Source organism: Panthera uncia, assembly GCF_023721935.1.
Source record: "Panthera uncia isolate 11264 chromosome A1 unlocalized genomic scaffold, Puncia_PCG_1.0 HiC_scaffold_16, whole genome shotgun sequence".
Classification (NCBI taxonomy): domain Eukaryota; kingdom Metazoa; phylum Chordata; class Mammalia; order Carnivora; family Felidae; genus Panthera; species Panthera uncia.
The window spans coordinates 3499922-3512062 of NW_026057576.1; positions in this window are offsets into that span (position 1 = coordinate 3499922).

Below are 12141 nucleotides of genomic sequence, written 5' to 3' on the forward strand. Positions count from 1 at the left end.
AATGCCTTTTAAAAGGACTAGATTATATACTTATATGATTTGTTTTAATAAATTTTTCAATGACTGAAAACTACTTTTTTTTCAAAAAATCAGTATATCAACCTAAAATACATGGACATATTTGCAACTTTGTGGAAATGCTGTTTGGTATCTCTAGCATGATTTAGTGTCAATCACATCACTTTAACACTGAATCCCCCAACATTGTTCATTATCGACACTACTTTCTTGCACTCAAAGATTGTCTTGTGCATTCATCGGTTTATATACACAATGGAGTACTACGTGGCAACGAGAAAGAATGAAATCTGGCCCTTTGTAGCAACGTGGATGGAACTGGAGGGGGTTACGCTAAGTGAAATAAGCCATACAGAGAAGGACAGATACCATATGTTTTCACTCTTATGTGGATCCTGAGAAACTTAACAGAAACCCATGGGGAGGGGAAGGAAAAAAAAAGAGGCTAGAGTGGGAGAGAGACAAAGCATAAGAGACTCTTAAAAACTGAGAACAAACTGAGGGTTGATGGGGGGGTGGAAGGGATGGGGGGGTGAGTGATGGGTATTGAGGAAGGCACCTGTTGGGATGAGCACTGGGTGTTGTATGGAAACCAATCTGACAATAAATTTCATATATTAAAAAATAAATAAATAAACAAAAAGAGAAAAAAAACACACAAAGATTGTCTTGTGTGGGGATACAGGTTCACGAATTCCTTATATTTACATAAATGGGATAGAAAAAAGCTTAGGGTAGAAAGCTGCCACCATGGGGCAAACACACCCAAGGTTACTTGGTGAGATGTTAGAATGAGATCATGAATAACTTGTTATATCACCTGCAGGAAATTACTTTCCATCTGGTGCCAATATACTATTGTGCTTTTTTTTTTTAATTTTTTGATGTTTATTTATTTTTGAGAGAGAGAGAGAGAGAGATGGATTGTGAGTGGGGGAGGGGCAGAGAGAGAGGGAGACACAGAAACCAAAGCAGGCTCCAGGCTCGGAACTGTCAGCACAGAGCCCAACGCGGGGCTTGAACTCACGAGCCATGAGATCATGACCTGAGCTGAAGTCGGACGCTTAACCAACAGAGCCACCCAGGCACCTCTATACTATTGTGCTTTGATCACAAACTCCACTTGCCCCCTTGACCCTTTGCTTCCTTACACACACAAGTTAATGATTACTATCTGATGGTCTTCTTCACGTTCACCACGTGTGTGAGATCTTGAGAGCTCAATGAATACAGAGATGAAATCCTTGTTCGGGGCTCTTGTCTCCTCCCAGACATTAGCCTCTCTCATATTCAATTCTGCATCTGCTCTCTTGCTGGACAAGAGAGAACTGCAGACTCCTCGTCTGCAACAGTCTTGCACCCAAAGAGCTGGAATAGTGCACCGATCAAGAACAATGGCTCCAGACTCAGAATGTCTGTATTTAAACCCCAGCTCCTTCCTGTATGCCTTGCTTAACCTCACAGAATTTGTGTGATTAGATGAGATAATATTGTAAACTGCCTGACATGTAGTAGATGCTCAATAAATTTTAGCTGCTGAAATAATGAAGAAGGAGAAGGATGAAAAACTAGGATTAGAAAGTCACTGGTTAACGATGACACTCTTCTAGTGGTTCTTAGGGTCAGTGGATGAAGGCAGTAGGAACCCAGGATGCCGATTTTCACGCTCAGCCCTTGCTCTGTGCTGACAGGCATATACACCTGCAGAGGTGGCGTGAGATATGAGATACCTGGCTCTGACAGGTGATTGCCATTCTACTCTTCAGTGCATCTTCAGGCGCCTAAGCATATGTGCAAATGCCCTCCGGGACAATCCGTCCAACGAACTTGTAACTACTGACAGACGGTTTTCTTGCACTGTCCATAATATCTGTAACATCACATATTTTATGCACTGCATTTCAGTTCATTTCTCTGTACAATGTTTGGGGAAGGGGAATAAGGGTAAGAATAGCTCAGAAATATGCAGATGAATTGAAATATGTCTATATCAGTCTCTAAATTTCTTAAACAACGACCTGTCATCCATATTCAATCAGAAACACCATAATGAAGGCATAAACTTTGAGCTGTTTCAGTAAATCGCAGTCCTTAAGCCAACTTCATCACCCCTTCCAACCAGGCATTCACAAATTCTGGCACTCATGGTTCTCGGGAACACACCTTTTCCCATATTTTGGGCTCTATTTCTCTATAAAATAACACAATGTTAGTTACTAAGGGTCACCACTTTCCAGGGCACCTGGGTGGCTCAGTCGGTTAAGCACCCGACATCAGCTCAGGTCATGATCTCAGACCTCAGCAGCTCATGGGTTTGAGCCCCGTGTTGAGCTCTGTGCTGACAGCTCAGAGCCTGGAGCCTGCTTCCGGGCTTTATTTATAAAATAAAATAAAAATAAAAATATTTTATACAATTTTTTAAAAAAAGATTCCCTCACTTTCCAAACCCTTAGGATTTAATGGGATACATCCATAAAGTTGATGGCTCAAGTTGTAATAGCTTGTGATGGTAAAACAGATACAAAGGTAAGCCGTTCCCCCAGCATTCGAAGCTGTCTCCAATGACCTCATGGAGTTCTGCAATCCAGTGAGAGAACCAGACTCCATAACAAGCTGTGTTTTACGTTACTTCACATTTGTTACCTGTATAGATAGACGCGTCTGCATAGATTGTGTCTGTAAACTATATTTTTATTAGCGTTAGACAAACATGTAACTAAAGTGACATTCAGGATTGCTTCGTATGATACAGTTATTATGGAAAAAGTGTATACAGTTGCCATCTGTGCTCAAAGATAACATAACTCATTCCCGATGATTCTGTAAAACCACTAAACTGAAACCCAAGGACAGTCACCACTCTCTTTTGAGTGTCACTGAGCGTCTGCAAAATCAGTAGTGACAACATGCACCGAGAGCAACCAAAGCTACTGAAGCAGAAAAGAACTTAATTAGCCCATCCTATTATCTCAAAACCTCTGAAAAAACGCTTTTATGTGATCTCTCCTGATTTGCAAATCATGTTTTCCTTTTTAATTAAAGCATCATTTAAAGAAACACACACACACACACACACACACACACACACACATTATTTCAATACCAAGAGCAAATCTGGAAGGAGTAGCCAATGCTGGCCTCCAGCAGGCCGCCATATTGCAGGGGCAGCAGGCCCAGCAGGCATTCCTCTCTAACGGTAAACACCGCCCTCACCCCCACTGGGAAAATGACCCAACCAGCAGGATCAGAATCATGCTCTCTCAGCACCACCCCACCCCCTCCAATTCTATCGTCTCTTTCTGCATCCTTACCACCACTGGGAAAGCCTGGGTTGTCTTCTGAAAATTTCTTTCCTTGCTTTTGTCTCTAACAAAGATGTCCTTCAAATCTTATCAAATTTAGCTGTCAAACATAAATTCGGGTGCGTCCAGTATAAGCATTTGCTGGAATATAAGCGTACGACTGATTATTTGAACGCCAGCCATTCTAAATAGTGTCCAGTTTTCCATCCTCCTGCTGCGTTACTAATATGACTTATTAAATATTTCACAAGCCCACATGTACCACCAACATAAAACTCATCTCAACTGGTAGAAGGGAACACGCTGATTTATAGAACAGGTAGTTTAGGAAGTAACTAACCACCTTATTTATTTATTTATTTACTTACTTACTTACTTATTTATTTTACTTTTGAAACAGGATTTGGAAAACTGAAGTTCAAATGTATAGTACACAGAAAGGCACAGGTCCTCCTGGATCCATATAAAGTCTATGCGGATGTGTGTGCATCGTCTCTGGAAATAATTGGCCCAGCGAAACTGGTGGAGGAATCTCTCACTCTTCCTTTTAGGATTTGTCTCTATTCTCTTCATGGTTTCAACTTTCGTATTTTTGTATACACACGTACATCTGCATAGACTGTGTCTATAAACTCATTTTTTGTAGCAGTATACAGTTTCAACTTTTGTATTTTTCTGGGACCTGCGTTACCTTTTTTCATGCTTTCTTCCTACTTAGATTTTTCCTAAGCCAATGTCAGAGATTTCTTTCTTTCTTTTTTTTTTTTTCATCACCTATATAACCCACCACATCAAGTAACCATCAGTTTATCCTCCATAGCTAAGACCCTGTTTCTTGGTTTGTCTCTCTCTCTGTCTCTCTCTTTCTCTCTTTTTCTCTTTGCTTTATTTGTTTTGTTTCTTAGATCCCACATATGAATAGCATTGTCTGATATTTGTCTTTCTCTGACTGACTAATTTTGCTTAGCATTATACTCTCTGGATCCATCCATGTTGTTGCAAATGGCAAGATTTCGTTGTTTTTCATGGCTGAGTAATATTCCATTGTATATATGTATCACCTCTTCTTTATCCATTCATCCATCGGTGGACACTTGGCTGCTTCCATAGTTTGGCTTCTGCAGTGGAGGAGATTCAGTGACAGCAATGGTGGTAATCATGACGGAGGACGGGAGGCCATGGGAGGCAAAGCCCTCTGCTCCCCCCAGCCCCCCCGCAACAGCTACTGCCTTCCCAGCCCAGCACCGATCTTCCTGGGGCACTTCTGCGCGTTGCCTTGACGCATCCTGCTCCTGATTCCGACTTCTTTACCCCATTCCCTATGCAAAAATGATGCATAGACTGACTAAATCAGGGTTTCTCTCTGAAATCCAGAGGATTATCATTTCAGATCCTATTTTTTCATTGACATCCTAACAGACCTGCCATCATCACATCATGTGTTCCCTGCTTTTCCCCACAAGGTCTAAAGGGGAAAAGGGAAAGAAGAGGAAAAAGTAAGAGAGGACAGACTCTCTTTCCGATTGTAGCTATTTGGTAACACACATCACTACTGCCATCCTCCCCCAAATCAAAAGACCCCTTGTGCATGCTCGGGACAAAACCATAAAGGAGTGACAAACTCTGGCTCCCTCAGGAAGCAGTAGCGAGCTCTGGCTTTGAAGAGGCCAGGGGCACAGGCATTAACACTTGCCACAGAGGATTTTGCCCGTAACAACTCGCTGTCCTACTAAAATGCTTTAATGTTTCGCTCCTTAAGAAAAAAACGAGGGAGGATATTCGACATAAAAATTGGCCTGAGCTTTGGTGCTAGTTTGGCAATAAAATCACTACACATAATGTGATTTCAAGGCAATAATAGTCTTTGAAAGCTATCACTGGACCACACCTCATTCATAAATTGACTGCTGACCACGTACAACTGATCTTTTGCCCGTTCGCTGCGCTAATCACTGTTATGCGGTGACAGGGAGGAGGTGGTGACCAGAACCAAGAGTCTCACCCTGGGGAGGGAGTTGATGGCACACTGTGACCTCGGGGGGTGGTCTGAAGGAGGTGATGCAGCCCCAGGGAACATCGCTTGGTAGAAGAGAGCGATTTATGTTGCTGGCTTTTTACCTTGGACGTGTAAAAGAAAGGTCCCCCTTGGAAAAGAAATACTGACCAAAAAAAATGTGCATTCTGTGGAGGATTCTGCTATACACAGGAAATACACAACGCTCATAACTTCTCTTTTATTCTAGAATATTTTTAATTCATCAGTTAACTTGGTTTTTCCATTTCAGTCTGTGTATTGTGACATCTTAACTATACCAGAAAATATAAACATTTGCAAATTTCACTTTTCATAGAGTTGTTCTTGAAATTCATAAAAAGTTGTTTATGACATAATTTTCTTAGTAGAATGTTAACTCACACGGAAGGCATAGGCTTTTATGGCTCATTTTTCTCTAAAACCTTCACCAATTCTGACTCTTACGGTCATATTTTTTTTCTCATCTCTATGTCCCCCCCCCCCACCAAAAATTATAGCAAAGCAATGAAGCAACCCTTATGAGGGTGATTTACAATACGTGACTATTGCTTCTGACTGATTTTTGTTCCATATTCTTTCAAGTATTAATGTCAATGTAGGTTTATATGACTCCAGGGTGTGTGTGTGTGTGTGTGTGTGTGTGTGTGTGTGTGTATGAAATATCTACCTCTGGAAGTTTGCAATGTCCTAGATGAGAAGGGATAGGAGCAGAAAAATGTCCACCTTTAGCCCAGAAGGATGACCTATAGCCTGCATGGTTTAGATAAGGATCACATACATGATGGTTCCTACATTCTTAAAGTGTCTGATGACTGCCTGTACATTTCACCAATAGTGAATACTGAGCTGAATGATAAGTGAATACTGAGCTGAATGATAGGTGCCACAGAAATCTTATGAAAGCAGCCTTACAAGGGGCGCCTGGGTGGCTCAGTCAGGTAAGCATCCAACTCTTGATTCCGGCTCAGGTCATGATCTCACAGTTCATGAGTTTGAGCCCAGCATCAGGCTCTGTGCCGACAGTGCTAAGCCTGCTTGGGATTCTCTGTCTCCCTCTCTCTCTCTCTGCTCCCTCCACCCCTGTTCACACTCTCTCTCAAAAATAAACATTAAAAAAAAAAAAGAAAGTAGTTCTACGAATAGAAACTCAAAGAAGACATTTATGATCTCATATTCCCTGCACATCTCCTCCCCCTTAAGCACTAAGCATATAATCACCAGCTTCATACAGCAAAAGAGTGACTCTTTCTGCCCATGGGTCCCGTCTGTGTACTTTAATAAAAGCACCTTTTTGCACCAAAAATGTCTCAAGAATTCTTTCTTGACCATTCACTCAAGGCCACATATCTAGAATTTTGGTCTTAACTAAACCAAAATATATTATTACCAGGTTTGTGGGTTTTTTGTTTTTAAACACACACCAATACCATTGATTAAATTCTCCACATTGGAATCTAAAACTCTAATTTGATTTCATTCAGGCGCATTAGATCCCAGGCTGTCACACTAAACTGCCGGCTGGTCCTCTTCCCGATGTCAGACCAAGTCTGGTCACACAGCCCACAGGAGTGACTGGAGCAAGAACCCAGCAGCCACGTTAAAGGAGCAGTCCACATGCCCGGCTCAAGGCCTCCCTGGGGCTTTACTTCACCTTTACTTTGGCAAGACAGCTTCCTGTCTTCTCCGTGATTATAATCATGTTAGCCACTGTCACCTTGCCACCTGCTAAAGGAAACAAATAACATAGAAGAGTGCAGTAAAATTACTCTCGGAGTCATTAACGAAAGCCTTAAAGACCTTTTCATTTTCTTCCTTTGGGCCAGCCATAATACAATTATCCTCTTAGGTTAAAATTTATTCTTCTGTAAACATAGGGTAAATTTATACGATAAAATACTGATTTCCATAGAGCTTGGTAGGCACACCTCAGAACTGAAATTGCACTTTATGATTTACAAGCTAAGCAAGCCAGGTTAAGCATTTTGACTTTTCTCCAGCTCCTTCAAATGGAATGCAGGTGGGGATTAAATAAAATGACCAAGTCATTAACAAATGCTACTTTCTTCCTTCCCCGTGGCCTCCTATCACTTCTTTTTTTTCTTTCCATTCTTCTGCTTCCCTCTCTCCACTCATTCCAAAGAGCATGTTGATCTCTTAAATTCTGCTGTTTTTGTGCTATCCACCATGTTTTGGGAAACTTGCCATTTAAATTTCTAAAGGAGAGATTCAGCATCAGGCTCTTAATTTGGGCTCAGGTCATGATGTCACCGATGATGAGATCGAGCCCCACATAGGGCTCCGTGAAGATAGCATGGAGCCTGCTTGGGATTCTCTCTCCCTATCTCTCTGCCCCTCACTCCCCCGCCCCTGAAAAATAAATAAATAAGCATTAAAAAATAATTTTCTAAGTGCATTGTCATCTCTTCACAGGGGAATGACAATTCCCAACTGTTTTCAGCAACTGAATATCCCCATTAAGAGGACTGGGCATGCGATATTTGTGAATTGAACATACAGTATTCTTTACACAAAAGAAAAACCAGTCAAATAAATTAAGTATTGATGTCAGAAACTTACTCCCTTTTGTATTTATGTTTTGGAAATGTCACAAGAAAGACTTCACCCAGAAAGCAACTGTAGAATCTCGGGCATTTGGGCTATGCCACATTTGGGTTAGTCATTTTAAGGATTGACCTCGACAATCCATTTATTCAAAAACATTCTCTAGCTCCCTCTCTTTCTCTCTCAGCCATATAATATGCCAAGAGCTGGGTCTGACGTGCCTAGGTACTTCACGTAAGTTTCTAAAGCCCACTGACTATGAACCACCGATACCCACAATCTCACACACCACTGGGGACAGACAAGTAGTCAACTAAAACACACGTACTATATATTTGGCAGAAGTAAGCGTCTGGACACCTAACCCAGAACGAGCAAGAAGGTTGGTCAAGGAAAGCTTCCTGAGGGAGATGGCATAATGGCATGTGTACTGATTCTTAAAGGAGAAGTAGGAGTAAGGTAGGAAAAGAAGTTGGGTAAAGACCTTACAGGTAGACAAAACAGTGTGTCGACCAAAATACCAGAGACTACGTTTTGAGACTTGGTTATTTTCTTTCTCTAGTTTTTTTTTGTTTTTTGTTTTAACCTTTATTCATTTTTGAGAGAGAGAGAGAGACAGAGCATGAATGGGGGAGGGGCAGAGAGAGAGGGAGACACAGAATCGGAAGCAGTCTCCAGGCTCTGACCTGTCAGCACGGAGCCTGATGCGGGGCTCGAACTCACGGACGGCGAGATCGTGACCTGAGCTGAAGTTGGACGCTTAACCGACCGAGCCACCCAGGTGCCCCCGGATTTTTTTTTTTTAAGATTGTGATAAAAATCAACATTGCGTTGACACTCTTTACAATTTTAAGAATGCATCTCAATAGTGTGAAACGTATTCACATTGTTGCACAACAGATCTCCCGAACTTTTGCGTCTTGCAAAACTCAATCTCTCTACCTGTTCAACAGCAGACCACAAGACAATGTGAAACAGAGAACTTTGTTCCTCACCAGTCCTGGAGCGTGTCCACAACATGCCTCGAGAGGCCCCCTGGGGAGGTCAAGGCAGAGTGCAGACTGAAAGAGAGACGGGATCTGGGGATGTGCCTTTGCTAGGGTCCACAGGTAGAGGGCTTTGGGGTTTCTGGATTAGGGCCAGATTGGTCCATTTCAACCAAAAGAGTGAAGTTTTGGTATGCTGCATGGGAGGTTCCCAGGGCTTACAAGTGGTCCATAAAGCGTATGACACTGAAAGGTGGGAGGCTGTTTACCACAAGTCTGTTGGCAAAGTCATGTCTGGAACTTACATTTGCATATGACTCTGCAGGCTGCCGGGCTGGGCTGGTGCTTGCAGGAGGGACTGAAGGTCAGTTTGGGTGCCCGCAGGCCACTTGGCCAAACAAAATGGATGAAGAGGCAACAATAAGGAGGAGTAGTTTAGCTAAACTCTCGATGTATGTTGTACAAGGTGATAGGTTTTCCTTTATTTCCAAGGCTGAGTGATATCCCATTGTAGGCATATACCACATATTCTTTATCCATTTATCCACTGATGGACGTTTGGGCTACTTGTACCTCATGGTTATTGTGAAGAATGCTGGAGTGAAAAAAGGCTGTGCTTATTGAATTCTTTTGACTAGTACCCAGAAATGGAATCGCTGGATTATACGGTAATTCTATTTTTTTGAGGAACCTGCACCATTTTATATTCCCAACAACAGAGCACAAGCATTCCAATTTGGCTACATTTTCGCCAGTTGGCTGTTTTCTGTTCTTTTGATAGTGACCATCTCAATGGGGGTAAGATGGTATTTCGTTATAGTTTAATTTGCATTTCTCTTGTGATTAGTGGCGTTAGGCATCTTTTCAAATGGCTCGTTGGCCATTTGCACAACCTCTTTGGAGACTTGTCTATACAAATCCTTCTGCACATTTTGCAGGGAGAGGGGAAGAGAGAAAGAAAACGGTCTTTATTCAGAAGATGGGATTTTCTTCTTTGTTTTCCATTTTAATTGAACCATAATTGACATATAATATTGTTTTAGTTTAAGGGGTACAACGTGACGATTTAATATATGTGTGTGCTGTGAAACGATTACCCCAACAGACTTCGTTAACATCCGTCAGTTCACACAGTTTAGTGTTGTTGCTGTTTTTTACAATGAGAACTTTTAAGATCTACTCTCTTAACAACTCACAAATAAATACATATTACAGTACTGTTACCTATAGTCGCCATGTTTATACTATATCCCCAGAACCTATTTACCTTAAAACTGGAAGTTTTTACCTTTAGACCACCTTTACCTACTTTTCCCATGACCCACCCCCACACTTCTGGAAGCCACTAATGTATTCTGTTTCCATCAGTTTGTTGTTTTTTCTTTTTCAGATTCCACATATAAGCGAGATCATATAGTATTTGTTTTTCTCTTTCTGACATATTTCACTTAGAACCCTCAAGGACAACCCGTGTTGTCACAAATGTCAAAATTTGCTTTTTTATGACTTATGGCTGACAAATATTACAGTGTGTGTATGTGTGTGTGTGTGTGTGTGTGTGTGTGTACCACATACATAACTTAAGTGTGCATTGACTGATGAATGGATAAAGAAATTGTGGCATATATATGTAAATATATATTATATCGATATAGATATATATGTTGATATCATATACTTATAATAAATAAGTTCTGAGGATATAATATACTACCTGGTGACTACAGTTATCAATACCGTATTACATATTTATTTGCATGTTTGTTTTTTTAATTTTTTAAGCGTATTAATTTATTTTGAGAGAGACAGAGACAGCGTGAGTGGGGGAGGGGCAGAGAGAGAGAGAGCGAGACCCAGAATCTCAAGCAGCCTCTGCACTGTCAGCACAGAACCCAATGCGGGGCTTGAACTCACAAAACCATGAGATGACTGAGCCAAAACCAAGAGTCGAATGCTTAACTGACTGAGCCACCCGGGTGCCCCCATATTTATTTGCAAATAGTTAAAGAGAGCTGATCTTAAAAGTTTTCGTTATAAAAAAAAAAACCCACTGTGTCAGCTCATGGATGTTAACTAAATCTATTTGGTAATCATTTCACAATATATAAATATATTAAATCATTATGTTGTACGCCTTAAACTAAAGCCATGTGTGTATTTACATTTATACATATATAACTAGTTAAATACATAATTATATATATATATATTTATAATATAAATATATAACTATATATGTTTTTTTTTCTATTCATCAATCAATGCACATCCAAGTTGTTTCCATAGTTTGGCTATTGTAAATAATGCTGCAATTAATGCAATGATCATGGAGGTGCAAATATCTCTTCAAGAAAGCGATTTCTTTCCCTTAGATGTATACCCACTAGGGGAATTGCTGGATCATATGGTATTTCTAATTTTAATGTTTTGAGAAATGTCCATAGTGGCTACACCAATCTACATTCCCACCCACAGTGCAAAAGGGTCCCTTGACTCTATATCCATGCCAACATTTCTTATCTCTTATCTTTTTGACAAACCCATTCTAACAGGTGTCAGGTGATATCTCATGGTGGTTTGATTTGCATCGCCCTGATGGTTAGTGATGATGAGCATCTTTTCGTGTACCTGGTGCCTGTTGTATATCTTCTTTGGAGAAATGTCTATTTAGGTCCTTTGCCCATTTTCTTAATTCTGGGTTTTTTTTTTTGTTGAGTTGTTCTAGGAGTTCTAGGAGTTCTTTGTATATTATGGATATTACCCCTTTTATCAGATGTATGATCTGCAAATATTTTCTTCCATTTGTAGGTGAACTTTTCATTCTGTTGATGTGCAGAAGTTTTTTATCTGATGTAGACCCACTTGTTTATTTTTGCTTTTGTTGCCTTTGCTTTTGGTATCAAATCTAAAAAGTAATTGCCAAGAACAATGTCAAGGAGATTATCCTCTATGTTTTCTTCTCTGAGTTTTACAGTTTTAGTTCTTATGTTCAAGCCTTTAATCCATTTTGAGTTTATTTTTTGTGTGGTGTGAGATAAGGAATCAGTTTCATTCTTCGTATGTGGCTGTCCAGTTTCACCAGCACCATATATTAAAGAGACTGTCCTTTCCCTTTTGTATATTTGTGGCTTTTGGCATAAATTGATTATATATATATATATATATATAATCTTATATAATTATATATATAATCTTATACATACAAATATATATAAATATATATAAATAAATATATATA